The sequence below is a fragment of the Cervus canadensis genome, chromosome 11 (assembly GCF_019320065.1).
Source record: "Cervus canadensis isolate Bull #8, Minnesota chromosome 11, ASM1932006v1, whole genome shotgun sequence".
Classification (NCBI taxonomy): Eukaryota; Metazoa; Chordata; class Mammalia; order Artiodactyla; family Cervidae; genus Cervus; species Cervus canadensis.
Genome location: NC_057396.1, coordinates 37632364 through 37652102, shown reverse-complemented (window position 1 = coordinate 37652102; position 19739 = coordinate 37632364). Strand labels below are relative to the sequence as shown.

Sequence of the window (19739 nt, the reverse complement as noted above, 5' to 3'; positions counted from 1 at the left end):
ATAGCCAGGGCTTGGAGTCACTGCCCTACAGTGGGGCTTGCTTTCTTGGGTTTTTAGTGGCCTCCTGGTGTCATGACTGACAGCTTTGTCACCAGAGATCATCGTTGTCATCTGACATGGAGAAGAAGTCCAGGGCACCTCTGGCCACATGAGCACCATCACCTGAGCTCCTTAGAGCAGGTAACATATGAGACATAATAGGTTCTGAAGCTCCACCACGAGGTTCCCGATGATCAGGAAGGATTGAGGAGTCAGAGCTGGCTTGTCCCAGAGAGGAGCTAAGGCAGTCATTCCTTTCGGATATGACTACCAAAGCAGGATAGTCACCCAACCGGGCCTTTGCTTCTTCCTCTTGATTTCTGTGTTCCCTCAGTTACACTGCCTTAGGTCACCTGGGTTAAACGTCTCTTCAGCCAGGCTCTCCCTGGTCCTGCAAGGGAGAAGCTGGCTGCAAGTCTTGTGGTTTATCCTGCAAATAGTCCTCACTATTTCAGAATTAACAACTTCAGTCAGAGAAACATTGTCATCAGATATGTGTTTACAAAGATAGCACTGATAGTGGGATTTTTATTAGCACTATAACATCTTCCAACCACAAACTTTTAATGCATTTCTTCTAAATACCCATCACTGAGCTAGAGGCAGGAAAATGTTTAAGTAAATAAGATGCAACCCCTTCTCTCCATGAGCTAGTGGGGGAAATAGGCTGGTAAAGGGATCACTGTAGATGAAGGTGAAAATGTGAAGCCAAGGATGAGCCCAAGGTATCACATAAGGTAGGGAGGTGATTCCTGAACTCAGTCATTGAGGATGGCTGAGAGTTGGCCAGGTGCAGGTGGGGAGGACTTCCTCAAGGCAGAGAAGTCAGTGTGAATAAAAGCTCCTTGAACAGTGCTCGCTTTGGCAGCAAATATACTAAAATTGGAATGATACAGAGAAGATTAGCATTGCCCCTGCACAAGGATGACACGCAAATTCGTGAAGCATTCCATATTTTTCGAGACTGACTGCGCCACTGTTCCCCCAGCCATCCGCTCCTACTGAGGAGACTGAGGCATCCCCTCTCCTGTAATTATGTATAATAGCTCATGCCTGGGTTCAGGTAGTAACCACCTTCTTGATTGTGTCCTTGATGGACTGAGGAGGCCATCTGATAGAAATTCCTACCAGAGGCCAGTAACTTGCCAGTGATCACCAGCCAGGAAGTGTTCAGCTTGCCTTCATCCCTGCCTCCTCCTCGTGAAATAATAAAAATAGATGACACAAGTTACAGACTTGTGTTTATGTCCAGGTTTACCTGCAAAAAAAAAAAAAACTCCTTGAACAGAAATGAGGAAACAAAGATGACTAATAAAGGAAACTGCATTAAGAAGGGCAAGCCTGGGACTTCCTTGGTGCTCCAGTGGCTAAGACTCCACACTCCCAATGAAGGCAGGGGGCCCGGTTCAATCTCTGGTCGGGGAATTAGATCCCAAATGCTGCAACGAAGACTGAGGTTCCCATGTGCCACAACTGAGACCCAGCACAGTCAAATAAACAAAATAAATAGAAAAAGAAGGAGGGCAAACTATAAGATGCTGTGGGACATAGTGTATGTGAAAGGATTCACAACAGCAAATGGTTATACAGTGCTTACTGTGTGGCTGGCAATATTCTGTATGTGTGTACATTTATTTTACTTTATTTATTTACTCGCTTCATTCTCATAACAACCTAATGAGATAAGATGATCATCCCCATTTTACAGATAAGAAAATCAAGACACAGGAAGTAAAAAGTAACTGCCCCAAATCACACAGCAAGTGACAAAGCCAAGACAGGCTAACGCTGGAGCATACACTCTGAACCGCCATACTTCACAACTTTATGATAGATTATTGGCATCAGCTGTGCTGGAGGAGATTGGGTGTTATCATAGAGGGCAAAGGCAGCCACTGAAGCATTTTATACAGAGTGGGACCATCACACACAGAGTTGAGGGGGCAGATTTCAGGGTAGGAATAGCCTTTGGAAGATTGGTAGTAGAAGAGGAGAAAGAAAAGTATAAACCAGGGTTATTGTATGAAAAGTGGAAAGGAGAAAATGAACTTGACATGAATTTTGGCATTTGAATTAATGAGACTTTATGGTTGATGAGAACTGGACACATGAGATGGAGTCAAGAATGCCCCCCAGAGTTCTAATTTGGATGAAAAACAGACTTTAGAGGGAGGGATGTAGTTTTGGACAGGCTGAGTTTCAGCTATCTGTGGGTCCCAGTGGGGGGATGGAGGGCAGGCAGTTGGATGTGTGGACATTTCCACGGTGGCAGTGTGGTCAACACCTTTGTGTGAGTGAAATGGAGGAGGGGTGAGGATAAATGCTACGGAAAGTCCCATGACCTATGCACCCCACACTTCTGAGTACTTCTCCACTAAACAGGTTGTCAGTATCTATCACTCATCAGTCTCTCCAAGGTCCTGACACATTCATTTTTGGCTGACATTCAGCTATTTCTCTACAAGCAGGTAAAGTTAGATTTTCACTTATCATACTCTATTCATTATTCTAATTTAACTTCTCTGCAGCCAGAGTTATAAGCAATTTTAGTTTTAAGCAAAGCGTTATCCTGATCTGAAAGATGCAATTGCTTTACACCATCATGAGAGGTCAATTTAAGATTGCAAGAGGCTGATATCTGAGAGCTCAAACTCATTTCAATGGTGTGGGGCTTCTCAAGCAGCTTGCTGAAGTAGCAGAACTCCTTTGCTGTTGTAGATTCAGGTCAGGGCATCTTAGCCAAAGAAATGGCCCCAAAATACTGATTACCTCCTGGTGTTCTCTTCAGCTTTCCCCATTTCAGTGGAAGACAGGAAAAGTGGCTTCTCTGATTGCAGGAGTCAGGGCTGTCTCTGGGCTCCATTGAGAAAACTAATCCCAGGAAGCCACTTCCTTCTGAGTCGGCCTCCAATCAGCTCAGCCACTTCATCTCATCTCCATCCTTCACCCCATTGGCCCCCACTCACCATATCAGGAATACCAGTCAACAAGAATCCTGCCATTGAAAACCATGGTATCTCATCTAGTACCATAGAACTTCATCACTGATTCACCCCTACCACTCTCTCATCCATCTTTATTTTTTAAACAGTTGTAAGAAATCTCAAGGTGGTGGAAAAGGTAATATTCTAACAGGTGGGTGTGATGACTGCTAGTTTTCTATACAAAAAACATTCTCCCTTTCTATTCTGTAGGGCTTCCCTGGTGGCTCAGACAATAAAGAATCTGCCTGCAACGCAGGAGACCTGGATTCAGTCCCTGGGTTGGGAAGATCCCCCGGAGTAGGGCATGGCAACCCACTCCAGTATTCTTGCCTGGGAAATTCTGGGGACAGGGGAGCCTGGCAGGCTACAGTCTATGGGGTCGCAAAGAGCTGGACACGTAACACTTTTCACTTCCTATTCTGTAGCGGGCAGCAAAACGCCCTGCTAGCAGACTGGAAGGGTCTCAACAAGAGCCCAGAGTTTCTACTCTCAGCTGAGAGTAAACACCTTTTGTCTCTTGACCCTTTCTCTTCTTCCTGCTGGCGTGCTGACAGGACAGCTGGAGCACCTCAGCCCTAGCCACTGACCTCGAGACTTCTTTCATAGGTCAGAAAACAACCTGATAATGTGTTTAAGCCACTGTACTCGAGTTTCCATTTCTAGCAGCTCAGCTACTATGAGTCCCTCTGAAAAAGTGGAAAATAAGGACACCTAGAAAGGCCTTCACAGCCTTGGCAAGTGTGTCTTTGGTAACAGCCACTAGAGCTCTGCATTGTCGTTACCATTATATGTGTTGGTATTCCACCCTAAATAGTGAGTCCTTGAAGGCAAACACACTGACTCACCCACAATTATGTAGCAGCACCTTGCAAGGTGAGAAGTTTACAAATGGATGTTGAATGAACAAGTGGAAATTGCACTGGGGTCTGGTGTTAATGACTGAGTCCCAGGAACTGGCCAATTGATGAAGCTGTGTACCACCAGCCTTGTAGGCAGGATACTGCCATTGTTACCAAAATGCAAAAAGCACCAGGCCCATTATCTCCATGTGGCAGTTGTTGAATCAGTACATCCTTGGGATGAGAAGAAACCCTTCTTAGGCATTCAAATATTCTGCCATGGTTAGTCAACTCCACAAAAAAGCATTATATATCTTTGCAGACTACTTTTTTCAGGGCTTCCCAGGTGGCTTAGCAGTACAGAATCCGCCTGCATTGTAGGAGACACTCGGGTTCAATCCCTGGGTCAGGAAGATCCCCTGGAGTAGGAAATGGCAACCCACTTCAGTATTCTTGCCCAGAAAATTCCATGGACAGAGAAGCCTGGTGGAGTCCATGGGATCACAAAGAGTCAGACACAACTAAGCATGAGCTACTTTTTTCATTAAAATTTTATGGAGGATCTTTGAGCTTGATAATTAAGCTTAACATCTACTTTGTGAGTTAAATGTCCTCATTGCCTCCCTTTTACTGATGAGAAGTCTGAGATCTGGAAGTTGAAACGACTCACCCAAGGTTATGTGCCATTCCAGGTAAGGGAGGGATCTGAACCCAGCTCTGCCTACACTATTCCTTGTTACCTCGCTGTCTTTCTACTTCATGTTCTCAGTTCCAAAAGGGGAAACATGGGGCGTAGAAGGAGGCCTGTGCGTCCTGCCCTGTGATCACTAGGCTCTTCCAGCCCTAAGTGGAGAAGAGGGGCGGGGAAGGAGGAAGGCCATGAGCCACTGGTAACCTGAAAGCCCAGAGTCCCTCCTAAGACCTAAAAACATGTGCAGTTGCCTAAATTAAAATTAACACGCTGCTTGGCTGGAAGGCTGTGCAATTGTTTTTGAAGCTGAGTATATTATGTTCTAAATGTTTAATCTGGCAGAGGCCATAAAAGACGAGTTCCAGGCCATTTGGAACTTATATTGCAAACAAGATAGTCTGGGAGGCAGCTTAAAAAAACTGATAGCTATCCCAACAGAGTGGCACAGACAAATTGATCTGGTTCAGATGGATGCAAGGCAACAATTTGGGGTGAAAGAGACTCCTTCTTTGACAGGAGACAGGCAATGATAAAAGCAAAATGGTCAGCTGTCGGGTCTCGCTTCCTGATGCTTGGGGAGGCTCCGTTGAGATGGCAGGAAAAATCAATATAGCCAGGGCAGACATGTTGATTCGTGGCGCCAGACGGTCACAGAAGGCAATCCTACCCTTCAGATATTGAGAGATGCCCATTTAGCATGTTCAAGTCTGATGTACCCCATGCCCCAGAAGGCAGAGCCTCCCAACCCGAAGCCTGCAGCAGAAATAATCACATATATAATGGCAGGAAGGGATTCTCCTATTGAAGGCTTCCCAACTGAGGGGAAAGTATAGCATGGTAGCTAAATGCTCAGGTCTAACTGTCAGAGAGATGTGGATTCAAATCCTAGCTCTTCTACCTACTGAAAACATGCCTCTTTGTACTCAGTCTAGGCCTCAGTTTCCTCATTGAGTCAACTTCTCAAAGAGGAGTACTGGTCTACCAGCATTGTGGTGAGAATTAAATTAATAATTGGCATTGTTGCTGCTGTAGATTAAGTGTTGAATAATGTGAGCTGCTCGTATTAAGTTTTCAGGATGCCAAAGAGCGTGGACCAGGCATAGCAGTATTTCAATGCTGGGAAAGGTCACAACCCAGCTTCTCCTTTTGGTATTGCAGGAATTAGGTACATTCTTGGCAATGGACACTGTCTGGCATCTTTCAGTTACTATTATGACAAGGGTGTGGCAGGAGGGCTTCAGAGCAGGCATAGCTTGATGTGGAAACAAGCTGACTGAAATGTACCCTGGCTTTATCAAATTGAATCTTCCTTCTAGAAATAGCCTCAGGGGATGAAGACCATCACACTAAATCAAACACTTTATAGCTATTTACACTGATTTGTCACAACTCTGTAAACTGAGGCACAGAGAGGGTAAGAAATTTGCCCACAGTCACACAGCAGCCTTGGAAGGAGGCTGAAGTCATGGTTTTCCAAAACATGGATTTCTAAATCCAGTATTCTTTCTACTACATCACAGCTGTGCCTTTATTTATAGAAACGTAAATAAGATTGCAAAGGAAATGTTTGGCTTGCTTAAGAAAGTCACCAGTTTTTAAGAGTCTATAAAATTAATTTAACCCATCTGTCTACAGAAACTTACTGCATTAATTACAAATGCTGTTACCTGTTTAGTTAAAAAAGAACAAATATGTAAAATTGCTACTTGCAATATGATATGTGCACATCACCTAGTATTTTCCCACTGAGAGACATCACTGTGTAATAGAAAATGTGGGAGCTTCAAAGTCAGAGAAATGAGTTCAAATCCTAGCTCTACCATGTACCAGTTCTTAACATCATGGAACCTCAATTTCCTCATATGTAAAAGATGGGTTATTAATATCTACCTCAGGGTTCCTTGAAGAATTAAATGACATAATGTACCCAATTAGATAAGGCACTTAATACAATGCCTGGTACCTAGCCAATTCTAAATAAAGGGAAGCTATCATTATTCCTAAGAAATAATGATACGTCTGTAAAATATCCTCCAATTCAGACACAATTTTAGTTCAGATAAGCAAGTTTCACTAAATGCAGGCTTTCAGTAAGCCAGAAATTCTATTTCCAGGAATCTAGCCAAGGGAAGTGCTCACATCTGCAGAGAAAGATATGTATGTGTGGTTATATTAATTACACACTGTTTATAATAGTGAGAAAATGGGAAACAACCTATATATGTATCAAAAGAGGAATGGTTAAACAAATTTTGCTTTAGCTGTATAAACATTTTCTGTGAAGAGCTATAAGGTAAATAATTTTAGCCATTGTATGTTATATAGCTTAGGTCATAATATTCAGTTCTGCTGTTGTAGCACTAATCAGCCATAGACAATATGTGAAAGAATGGACATGGCTGTGTCTTAAAAAAAAAAAAAAACAACCCACTTTATTTAAAAAAACATATGGAAGGCCAGATTTGACCTCAGTGTTTTCTGACTTCTGATGTGCATGATTGAATACTATGCAACCATTAAAATAATAAATAAAATTGACCTGCATGTATTTGGACAGAAAGATATTCACAAGGGCTCCTACAAACTATCATCATAGGAAAAAGGTAGACAGTGCAATAAGAATCGGGGAGAGAATTTAAAAAAAAAGAATTGGGGAGAGAATATGAAAAGGTAATTCATAAAAGAGAAAATTTAAGTAGCCATCTAATTGATTAACTTTTCCAAATGCAAACTAAAACAAGAAGATTCTATTTTTCACTCACCAGATATGCAAGCATTAAAATATTGACAAAATCAAGTGTTGATGAAACTGTAGAGAAAAGAGTACTCTCATACACTACTGGGAGAAATACAAAGAGGACAATCACTTCAGAAGTTTCCTTGGCAATCTATTAAAACTGTAAATGGGTCTATCCCATGATCCAGCATTTCCTCTTCCTGGGTCCCTACCCCCAGTGAACCACTTTCACATGTATGCTAGTACACAAGAAAACTAACTGAAAAATTCTAATAGCAAGAAATTGAAAATGACCTAAAAGTCCATCAATAGAGGAAGGATAAATTTGCAATACACTCTTGTGACAGAATGCAATTCACCACTTAAAAGGGATAAAACAGATCTATATTCATAAATGTAGTTAGATCTCAGAAATACAATACAAAGTTTCAGAACAGTCCTTAAATTAAACATCTGCAGCCTCTAATTTCCTGCAGTCTCTAATTTTCTGCAACTTCTTCAATAAATGCTGTTGGGAAAACTGGACAGCTACATGTAGGAGAATGAAATTAGAACACTTTCTAATACAATATACAAAAATAAACCCAAAATGGATTAAATGTAAGACCAGGTTTAATAAAACTCTTAGAGGAAAACATAGGTAGAATACTCTTTGATATAAATCACAACAAGATCCTTTTTGACTCATCTCCTAGAGTAATGAAAATAAAAACAAAAATAAACAAATGGAACCTAATTAAAGTCAAAAGCTTTTGCACAGCAAAGGGAACCACAAATAAGTCCAAAGAAAACCCTCAGAAGGGGAGGAAACACTTGCAAATGAAGCAACTGACAAAGAATTAATCTCCAAAATGTACAAGAAACTCATGCAGCTCAATATCAGAAAAGCAGACAACCCAATCAAAAAATAGGCAGAAGACCTAAACAGACATTTCTCTGAAGAACGCATACAGATGGGCAACAAACACATGTAAAGATGCTCAACATCACTCATCATTAGCGAATGCAAATCAAAACTTCAATGAGGTATCATCTCACAGCAGTCAGAATGGCCATCATCAAAAAATCTACAAACAATAAAAGCTGGAGAGGGTGTGGAGAAAAGGAAACCCTCTTGCATTGTTGGTGGGAATGTAAGTTGATACAATTACTTTTAAAAAACTAAAAACTACCGTATGACCCAGCAATCCCACTTTTGTGCATGTACCCTGAGAAAACCACAATTCAAAAAGACACATGTACCCCAATGTTCATTGCAGCAATATTTACAATAGCCAGGACATGGAAGAAACATAAATGTCCATCAACAGATGAATGGATAAAGAAGATGTGGTATATATACAACGCAATATTACTCAGCCACAAAAAGGAACAAAATTGGGTCATTTGTAGTGATATGGATGAACCTAGAGTCTGTCATACAGAGTGAAGTAAGGCAGAAAGAGAAAAACAAATATCATCCATTAACACACACATATGGCATTTAGAAAAATGGTACTGATGAACCTATTTTCAGGGCAAGAGTAGAGAACAGACTTTTGGACACAAAGGAGGTAGCAGAGTGTGGGACAAATTGAGACAGTGAGAGTAGCATTGACATGTACACAATATCACGTGTAAAATAGATAGCTAATGGGAAGCTCCTATGTAGCACAGGTAGCTTAGCTCGGTGCTCTGTGATGACCTAGTGGGGTGGGATGGGGGATGTGGGAGGAAGGCTAAAGGCAGAGGAGATATATGTATACATATCATTGATTCACATTGTTCAGCAGAAACTAACACAACATTGTAAAGCAATTATACTCCAATTTTTTAAAAAATCTGCAAAATCTCTTTTCCCATGTAAGGTTACAAATTCACGGAGTCCAGATTTTATATATAAAATTATATATATATAATATATAATTTAATGGAAGACATTTGACATATAAACCACATGTTACATAATATATATTGATCAACAGCACATTTACTTTCATAGCACGTTAGACATAAACTATATTTCCATATATACATTTTATTCAATGGAAGAAATCTGAGCTCAAAAAAAAGACAATCTGGTTGAATCTCCTGCTCAGGAGATGAAGGGGCCGAGGAGCTCAGGTTTCATGTCTGCCCATATGGTTGGGAATCACTGATCTAGCCCAAATAGCAGGTCAGAAAAAAGTGGTGACTCACGGGACACACAAGTCCCCTGGGCCCCACAGCACAGCAGATGTTGGCTTCGGGGCAATAGGAGTCCACCTCCCCCAGTGGGTAAGGGAGACAGATCCAGACAGAATCAACAGGCTGCTTATTGATTGACAGAATCAACAGACTGGACCCAGGGCTGAGTCTCCATCATTTCTGACACAGCTCTCTGACACCTCCTTGCTCAGGCTTTGGCAAGGTTTCCTAAAATAGCTTTACTCTAACCAACCTGAGCACTAAACCCTCTGCTCCAGGAAAGAAGACAGACTTGCAGTTTCCTGAAAACCCTTGCATCTGGTGTTTGGCTCTAAGAGATTCAATGGTGTCACTAAGTCGATCCTGTTTCTTCTTGAAAACGCTCCCCGCGCAATTCCATGCATTTTAATTTCCAATCAGCAACTCTTTGTCAAGGTAACCGTGGTGCTGCTGAGTGACAAGTCTTGGCTGCTGAGAGACCCTCAATTACCTCCCAGCTGAGTCTGTTTCAAAAGACCATCTATAGTTCCAAATTATATGCACACCCTCCACCGCCACCCCATACTGCGTTACCTGGACTGACCCAGCTCCCACCACTCGTGAGCCCCACCAGAATATTTCTCTGCTTTTACTTTCAGTCTCTGCCAGACCCTTTTCCGGTAGCTGAAGAGATACATATGGTAGATTGGTAAACATGGTCAGCTCACAATCTGTCACTGGGGCTGCACCGGGCAGATGAACCAAGGCTACAACAGGAGGATGACGGGGAAGGTCAGAAGCCAGAGAAGCCAATCTCGCTGCATGCCCTGTGCTGCCAACTGGTCAAGAGAGAGACAAGTGACCCCTAACTGCCATATGGGAAGTGATCCTTGAGCGGACTGAAACAATGTCCCTGTCACTAACCCTGTCACCACACCTTGAACAAGCCACTTCTATTTACTGAGTCTCAATTTCCTTATTAGATCAGTTCATGGGGCAATTAACATCCCCGGTAACAGCCCATGGCACTGTCACTTACATTTATTACAGATCATCATTAAGATTTCTTCCAGCTCAAAGAATCTACATTATATTAAGGTAGCTCTGAATTATGCATAGAAAAAAAAAAGAACCAAGACCATGATTTTTTTAATCAAAAGTATTCAAAATGAAAGGTTTGCACCACTGACAATTTTCAGGGTTGATCAAGAATGTGATTGTTTTAATATGTCTTTGATTCCTTCATTCTTGCACAAATCTCTGAAAGGAGATGGTGTTGAAAACCAACAGTTTGTTCTATCTGAAGTCAACTTGGAATTCCTGTCTTGAAAGACGTAACACACCTCTCGATACTATAAGCCGTGTGATTGAGGAGTTTTTCTTCCTCGTTTTAAATATGATTTATATATATCAAATGTAACTTTTCACAGGGCCCAAGACATATCAGCACAGAAAAGAGAAGGAAGGGCCAAGCATTAAGAAAGGGGAAATGTCTATTGAATACCTATTATACATAAGGTGCTACACCAGACACCTCCTGTGACATGTATGTTACCCCTAACTCCCTAATGAGGAGATATTATATATTACATAAGATATTATATAAGAGTTATTATATAAGTGACCAGGGTCACAAAGCTAATTATGCAGATGTGGGATTCCATAATCTATCTCTAAATTCCATGCTCTTCTTTTTACATTATGCTGTCTCTCCAGCTTGTTAGAGCAGGTTAAGTTTTCAAACAACCACAGAGAAGAGATGTTGGACGTGACCATAAAATCTGCAAGTGAGCAATATAAAAGATTATGACAAATAGAGTTAGTTAATCATGAAACTGAACCTCCATCCTTTTAACATTTAATTGAACATTTTTAAGTCTATTTCTCAGGAGAGAGAGTCCAAAGTTATAAGCTTATTCTTGGAATTTGGCTGTGGAAACCAGGTCAAGATTCCATTTTTTTCCCCAAAATACCCAGAGGTCTTTAATGCCTCCCATAAGTCTGTTTCTCTCTCTCCATCTCTTTCCCCATAGACAGTGCAGCCTCAGCCTATACCTTTCAGAGTCTTGACAGCTGGAAGACTGGTGTGAGAAGGAGCTTTGCAATGATTTGTGACTGAGTAGCATCATCCCTGAGAAGATGCCAAGAAGCGGAAAAAGCAGAGTTTGCATGAGTTATGGGTCCCAGCTCCATTTCATAGCATCATCCACACTTGGATGATGCAGCCTTCACCCCTGCCTTCCTAGGGCTTATATAGAACTCAGTATTGCAAAGAATGGCCCTACTCTTTTTTCTACGCTACTGTGTCTTGTGTGCGTGCATGCTCAGCCACTCAGTCGTGTCTGACTCTTTGTGACCCCCATGGACTGTAACCCACCAGGCTCCTCTGTCACAAGGATTATCCTGGCAAGAATACTGGAGTGGGTTGCCATTTCCTCTTCCAGGGATCTTCCTGACCCAGGGATCAAACCCACATCTCCTGAAGCTCCTACATTGGCAGGCAGATTTTTTTTAACCACTGAGCCCCTTAGGAAACCCCCTACTGTGTCTTAGATCCTGTCAAAAAATTGTTATCTTTGATGAATATAGAACATATTTTAAATGGGGAAGTGAAAAATTCATTCAAATACTAATAGCTTATGGTATCAAAATGGATGCTACCTCTCACAAGACAAGAATCCTGAACTGACTCTGGATGGAAGAGTCTTAATCTTTTGATCAGTGAGGTTGGGTTAAAGCACCTGCCTGCAATGTGGGAGACCCAGGTTCGACCCCTGGGTCTGATCCCTGCATTCAATCCCTGGGTTTGATACCCGGGTTGGGAAGATCCCCTGGAGAAGGAAATGGCAACCCACTCCAGTATTCTTGCCTGGAGAATCCCATGAACGGAGGAGCTTGGTAGGCTACAGTCCATGGGGTCGCAAAGAGTCAGACATGAATGAGCAACTTCACTTTCACTTTCTTTAGTGAGGTTTTAAGCCACTAATTCTTTGTGAGAATTACAAAGTGAAGTGGTCTGTATCTCTCAATCTCAAGCCCCTTCCCCTGCTTAACTCCTACTCATCCTTTATGTTTCTGCTTAGCAGGCTGCAGTCCATGGGGTTGCAAAGAGTCGGACAAGACTGAGCGACTGAGCACGGGAGTACCCCCAAATACATATGCTGAATCCCTAACCCCCCCATGTGGTGGAGTTTTTTGTAAATGGGACATTTGGGAGGTAACTGGGGTTAGAATAGGTCATGAAGGTGGAGGCCTCATGATGGGAAGAGGGGCCTTATAGGATGAGGAAGAGGAGAGAGATCTCCACACATACTGAGGAGAAGCCGCATGACGACATCATGAGAAGGTGGCCAGCTGGGAAGAGAACTCTCACCAAGAGCCAGATTGGCTGGAACCCTGCCCATGGACTTCCCAGCATCCAGGAGGGTTAGAAATAAATTTTTGTTGTTCAAGTCACTCAGACATTTTGCTCTGGCAGCCTGAACAGACTAATATAGCAGGGAACCCAGAAAGAAGTTCATGCATATAAAGCAGCGAAGTCATTAAGTCAGCTTTCTCCCCTCAAGGCTCATCTCACCCAGGTCACCACCAGCCCACCTTCATACACCCAGGCTGCTAAGGAAACACATTTCTCTCTCCAAACATCAGGTCCCCTGGTACCATACCAGCCTCTTTGCTATCCCTGGAAGGTGCTAGACGCTGCATCCCAGAGACCTCCACCGTATTTAACAACAGAGCAGTTGTATGTGCATCTGGATGGCAGCACCCTTATTACCTCAGACGTAGCTTCAGGGTTTTGTGGAAGAAAGCCTTCACTTCCCCAGGGGTTCCATCTCCATTCTCACTCCTCCTAAATTATTTTCCACGTTGATACCAAAGGGATCTTTCTAGAATATGTATCTGATCTTGTTACTGCCCTGCTTAAAGCCCCTTGAATGACTGCCCTCTACCTTTAGGGTAAAATCCAGATTCCATTAGCAAACACCCTTGTGCTTTCCCCGGCCCTCTTCCTGGGTCACAGCTGACCACACAGCGCATGCCCCTTGTGTTAGTTGCTCAGTTGTGTCTGACTCTTTGTGACCCCATGGACTGCAGCCTCCCAGGCTCCTCCGTCCACAACATTCTCCAGGCAAGAATACTGGAGTAGGTTCTATTTCTTCTCCAGGGGACCTTCCCAACCCAGGGATCGAGCCCGGGTCTCCCGCATTGCAGGCAGACTCTTCTCAGTCTGAGCCACCAGGGTGGCTCTGGAAATTCCCGAAAGGTCCATGCTCTATAGTACTTTTGTACCCTTGCCTGTGGCCAGTCCCTCTGTCTGGAATGACACCCTCACCCACATCCTTACTCTCACCTGGGAGAATCCTTACTGGTCTTTTAAGAATTAGTTCCACTTCTCTGGCAAGCATTCTGTGATCTGCCCACCCCACTTCCTACCCTTTCAGGCTGAATTAATTGCCTTTCTTCAATATTCCCACAGCTCATATGCTTGCCCCAATATAACAACACATCTGTATCTGTCTTTTAATCTGCTCCTATCTCCACTTCACCTCTAAGCCAGGACAATATTTAGTCTTTATTTTTGCCTTCAAGCTTACTGCAGAGCATGAATATAGTAGATGCTCAATATATAGGCTTTGAATAAATGAATGGGTGATGATCGCCATAATGAAAATCTCACCATTACGACAGTTCTAGCACCCTGTATGTAGACCACAGTCTGGTTAACACTATATAAACATCTCTTGTATATCCCCTAGTGCAGGACAGGGAAACCTGGCATGCTGCAGTCCATGGGGTCACAGAGAGTCATATATGACTTAGCAACTGAACACACATGTATATCCCCCTTGCTAATCACAGTAAGTTTCCAACTGTAGTCTGAGATTACACTGTCCAATATGGTGACTGCTAGCCACATATGGGATTTAGATTATACTAAAATTAAGTAAGTTAAACTTTTAGATCCTCAGTCACATTAGCCACTAATGACTATCATGTTGAATGGTGCATGAGTACATTTATAACATCACAGAAAGTTCTATTAGATAGTGTGGGTCAAAAACAAAGCATATGAATTGGGGATAAAATGCAACAAATATATACACCTTTGCCCATGGGGAGATCAGAAGTTACCCTAGTTGATTGTGGCTAATCAGAAATTAGCCAAGCATTTCAGTCTTACCAATGGTTTTAAATATTCATTTCTGTGTGTATGTAAATTATTTGTTATGATAAAGTAAACAATCACTTTAAAATTTCTTGCTCCTTAAAATTATTTTTTTTATAATTGCCATATGACTCACTGATTTACAAGGGTGTTAAGAGATCTAATTAATGTTTGCTTGGAGCTTTGCCTGTCGAGGTTTATTATTAAAGGATCTGTGGAGATTCTGCTGGAAACAAAAGTTTAGTGGAAAATCCTTGCTTACCCAAATGTAGGCATGCATAATGGGAAGAATTCTTCAGTCAGATTTCATTGATTACTTACCTTTATCAACTCTTTATTGAACATGTACTGTATATAGCTGAAGGGCAGAAGGAAAATGTGGTTACTGCTGGAGACTTGTCGTTACTTCCTAGTAATGGACCCTCTGGCATCCATCAAAATTGCTGTCACTGGGAGGAAAGCTACAGGGAGATGAGATGGAGATGTGGAGAGTACTGGCCGGAAGCTCAGGCTGTTCCTGACTCTTTGTGACCCTATGGACTACACAGTCCATGGAATTCTCCAGGCCAGAATGCTGGTGTGGGTAGCCGTTACATTCTCCAGGGGATCTTCCCAACCCAGGGATCAAACCCAGGTCTCCCACATTGCAAGCAGATTCTTTACCAGCTGAGTCACCAGGGAAGCCCCCCCCCCCGACCCCTGCCTTGATAGGGTCACCATAAGCCTAGTTTTTAGCTGTATGGATCCTGAGCTGACTTATGTCCCTATACCCCAGGGGTGCAGGTAACCATTATCACCATCATCATAATGCTAATCACTAACACTCAGGTTAGCACTACCGTACACCAGCCACTGCTCTAAGCCATAAGCCATATACGTATGATTCATTTATCAGTCATTTGACAAATACGACAACATTTCCCATTGACCTAACATGAATGTATTTTTGTTCCAAAATTAGGGCAACTTGGAAACCTGCTTTAGAAGTCCAGAGGTTGCCCGGGCGGGGTGGGGGTAGGGGGTCACTGGCTGCTGTAGTGACATCCATGGGCTATCCAGGACCTCTACCTCACCCTACCCAACTTACGTAGTTCCCAGGGCAGCTGCTGAGTGCATTTACATACCACGTGCATTTACATACCACGCTCTCTCTCTCCTCAGGACTTTTTTTTTTGTTTCTTAATTAATTTTTATTGGAGTATAGTTGATTTACAATGTTGTGTTAGTTTCTGATATACAGCAAAGAGATTCAATTATACACAGACATATATGCACTCTGTTTGAGATTCTTTTCCCATATAGGCCATTACAGAGTATTGAGTAGAGTTCCCCCTGCAATATAGTTCCTCATGACATTCCTGCACAACTCTCTGATTTTTTGCTCAACTGAAAGTTCAATGATGACAGATGCTGTATCTGCTTTTTCGCATCTTTATTCCCAGGGACTAGCAAAGTGTCTGCTATACAGTTGGTGCCCAATATATATTTATGGAATGAATTCATGAGTCAACACATCAATGGAAGCAGAACAGTTTCAAAGAACTTTCCACCCAACCATTATGAGCACCTATGAAACATGCTGGCCTACAACAGGAAGGCCAAGAATCAAGAATGCTCTGTCTGCCTGATTTTCAGGCCCTCTTCCCTGGATGATGGTGGGCACTGAGTAACAAACTTAGACATAAGGGGCTCCCCCTGCAAGTTCATGGCATCTTTCTCTATTAGCAAGGCTCCTTCAAGCATCGAGTTGCCATTAGATTCCAGCTGCCAAGGTAAGGCACATAAAGATATGAGATCCTCCAGCCTGGCTGAGGCCTGATAGACTTGGTACTCTGAAACTCCTTTTTACTGCCTGCCTTTTACTAACTGCCCATTTTATGAACTCTCGAGACATTTCTAGAGAGCACAGCTCTCATTCCATGATATTTTCATTCTTCTTAATTTCACTCATAGAAGGTAATCTTGACTTAGAGCTTTAAGTTTTCCATGCCTGTTGTCATTCATCATTGGAATCCCCATCACTGAAATAACTATACCAACAGCAGCAGCAGCCACAGTGATGAGGCCAGGACCATCAATAGCCCTATCACAGTAGCATCCTCAGCAACAGCAAACTCAAGAGAGGATGGAAGGGACTTCCCTGGTCCAGTGGCTAAGACTCCATGTTGCCAGTGCATGGAGCCTGGGTTCAATCCCAGATCAGGAAACTAGATCCCACATGCCGCAACTAAGAGTTTTCATGTTGCAACTAAAAATCCTGAGTGCTACAACTAAGACTCGGGGCAGACAAATACATAAATAATTTTTAAAAGGGGGGTGGTGGAAAATAACAGTCTGTTGAGATCTTTTTGTCTTCTTCATCTTTTAAATCCATGCAGACCTCTTTTATTTACCCTCCTCCACTTTGTTCCCTGACCTGCCCTCTCTTCACTCCCAGTGTTCTCAGGATCACCAAGTGATCACCAAGTGAGTGTTCTCAGGTAGCACTGGAGGCTGCTGGGGATCAGAAGAGAGGAAGGAGAGATCACAAGAGAAAGTGCTCGGGTCTCTCCTCCTCTCCCCTGCACTCAAGTGTCGTCTTTCCCCAGGTCCCAATCCCTACCCCAACCCCACACTCGCCGCCCCCTGCCAGCCCTCCTTCAGCAAGTTGACACCTGGCTCTGGCTCCCCTGGCCCCAGCCCGACCTCCAGTGTCCTGCTTTGATGGCAGATCCCCGGGCTTTGCAGCTGACAGTTTGGAGCCTTGGCTGGCAGCCAGGGTGCTCCACTGCTCATTACTTTTCTCACTGCAATTCATTTCCCTGTGATTGGAGACAATTAGGATGCCAGGCCCAGCCCTGGTTGGCAGTTACATAACCACAAACATGTGGGCCCTGCACCATTAGAGGCAAGTCACCTGCTAATGAGGAGGGTCAATTACAACGTGTGGGTCACTCCAGAAGGGCCACACACTGCACTTCACCCGCTGTTGGAGAGAGCCAGACACCAAAGCCTTGGGCACAAAATAAGAGTGGCCCTTTTGAGGAGAGACTTGCCCAGCCCTGTTTGGGGGGCAGAAAGGGGTGAGGAGGGCCACAGCTCTCTAACATGCCCTGTCCCTGAGAACCTTGTGGCCTAATCCCTCAAGGTTACCCCAACGGCAAGAGAATCACAGACTTTGGACCCCTTGGCCTGCTTGCTATAGTCTTCCTCCTTATGTTTCCCTGAATGACTCACGGTTTTGAGTCCCCACTTTTGTTTCCTGCTTCAAGACACTGAAATACGTCCTAGGGGGGTCTTTGTTGTTGTTGGATTCTCCCATACCCCTTAGTGGACCTGACCTAATGAATTGCTAACCAGTCATACTAGTCATATCTTTTCCAACCAGTCATGTCTGTGCTACCTGAAAGTTTTCCCTTTCAAACCTTTCCACAAAAACCTAGAAAGAGCAGCTTCTTTGATTCTTTTTCTCTCTTCAAGTTGCCACAGGTTGTGACAAGCATCACTTTTGACATCAAACATGAAAGATACAGCCCAATATCAGAAGTTGAAAGAATTAGGGGAATTCCCTGATGGTCCAGTGGTTAAAATTCCAAGCTTCCACTGCCAAGCCTCAGGTTCAATCCCTGGTCAGGGAGCTAAGATCCCCCAAGCTGCACAATGCAGATGAAAAATAAATTAATTAAAAAAGAAAGAAAAAGAAAGAAAGAATTAAAATATTTATTCTGAACATGAGATGAATTGGGCATGTGGCTCAGAGTTAAGACCATAAACAGTGTGAATCCACTGGGAATCCACTTTGTAACGGGGAGCAAATCTGCTAGCTACAGGATCTATCAGACCTATTTGCATCTCTAAGAGTTTTCATGTGATAGCAAAAATCTTTTCCAGTTCACTTTTATCCATTACCCCTCATAGATGGACAACATGAGACTAATCCCTACACAACTTTCTTAGCCTCTGAAACTGTCCCATTTTCCTATGTGTTCGCTATACTTTTTGTTGACTACTAATGTATTAGTAAATGTTTTCAGATTTACTATCATAACTATTTATTTTCATCAAATGCAAAATATATACTTTTCTAAAATACTATAAATGTTTTCTATTAGCAGGAATTTGATGGTCCCACCAAATTCCCTTTGGTTCCTCATTTTCAGTGTATGATATTGACTTAGTTCCTTCTCCCACCAGGATATTATCTCTGATGTTATAAGAAAATTATTCATATACTTTACTTATCTATGACTCAAACCATCCTAATGGTGGAAAGGTAAATCAGTTTTAAAGGATAATGACCAGATTATGTATTGTGAAAGGCAAAGAATGGCAGAGAATGAGGTTGATAGGATAAGTGGAGGCCAAAAAAGCTAAATAATATGTACCCTATCTTGTAGACAAGTAGTAGAATGCTTAACTTGTTTTCTGGAAACAAATGATGACATTGTTCAGATATACAATGCCAAAGGCAACCCCAGATTTATACTCAATTCCCCAACTACTAGCTATAAATTCCCCCTTCCACTCCCCATCAAGGAGCACTTCACTGCACAAGTGATTTAGGGTAATGTTATTGTAGAAATAAACATGTATCCACTATAATATTCAAACAAACAAATCATTCACAATCTTCAGGACTTTAACTCTTATTGCTAACAAGTTTCTGACAGCATGCAGAGATCGTTGTTTACTGATGTACTTCCCAAACACCTACAACAGTAACTGACACATAGTAGATGCTCAATAAATATTTGTTGGGTAAATGGATGGATGTGTCTGCCTTACAGCTGATGCGACACACCAGTGTATTATAAACCAGAGGATGAGAACCACTGTGGTCGGAAAGTATACAGCCACTGAAAGCGTTCAGGTAAAGGGATGACAGGATCATATGCACACTTTGAAAGATCACTCTGCCTGCTGTGTAAAGGATGGAGAGGGAGAGCCCAGCAGCAGGAAGACCCGTCAGGAGAGTGATACTGTGATGCTTATAGAAAATGATGAATTTCTGAACCATGACAGTGGTAATGGGGCTAGAGATGAAGGAATGGATTCAAGATAAATTTAACAGAACTGAATCAGACTTAATCAAAGAATATCCTTCCCATTGTGTCTTTGAACAGGATCAGTTATGTAGTCTAGAGACAGAGACCAGTAA

General features: G+C 42.6%; 1 non-coding gene across 1 annotated transcript; it reads left to right on the top strand.

The window, feature by feature from the left end:
* The first annotated feature begins 895 nt into the window (after positions 1-895).
* Positions 896-998, top strand: LOC122450726. Its single transcript, XR_006272217.1, has one exon. It is a non-coding gene; the product is annotated as a U6 spliceosomal RNA (small nuclear RNA).
* The last annotated feature ends 18741 nt before the right edge of the window (positions 999-19739 follow it).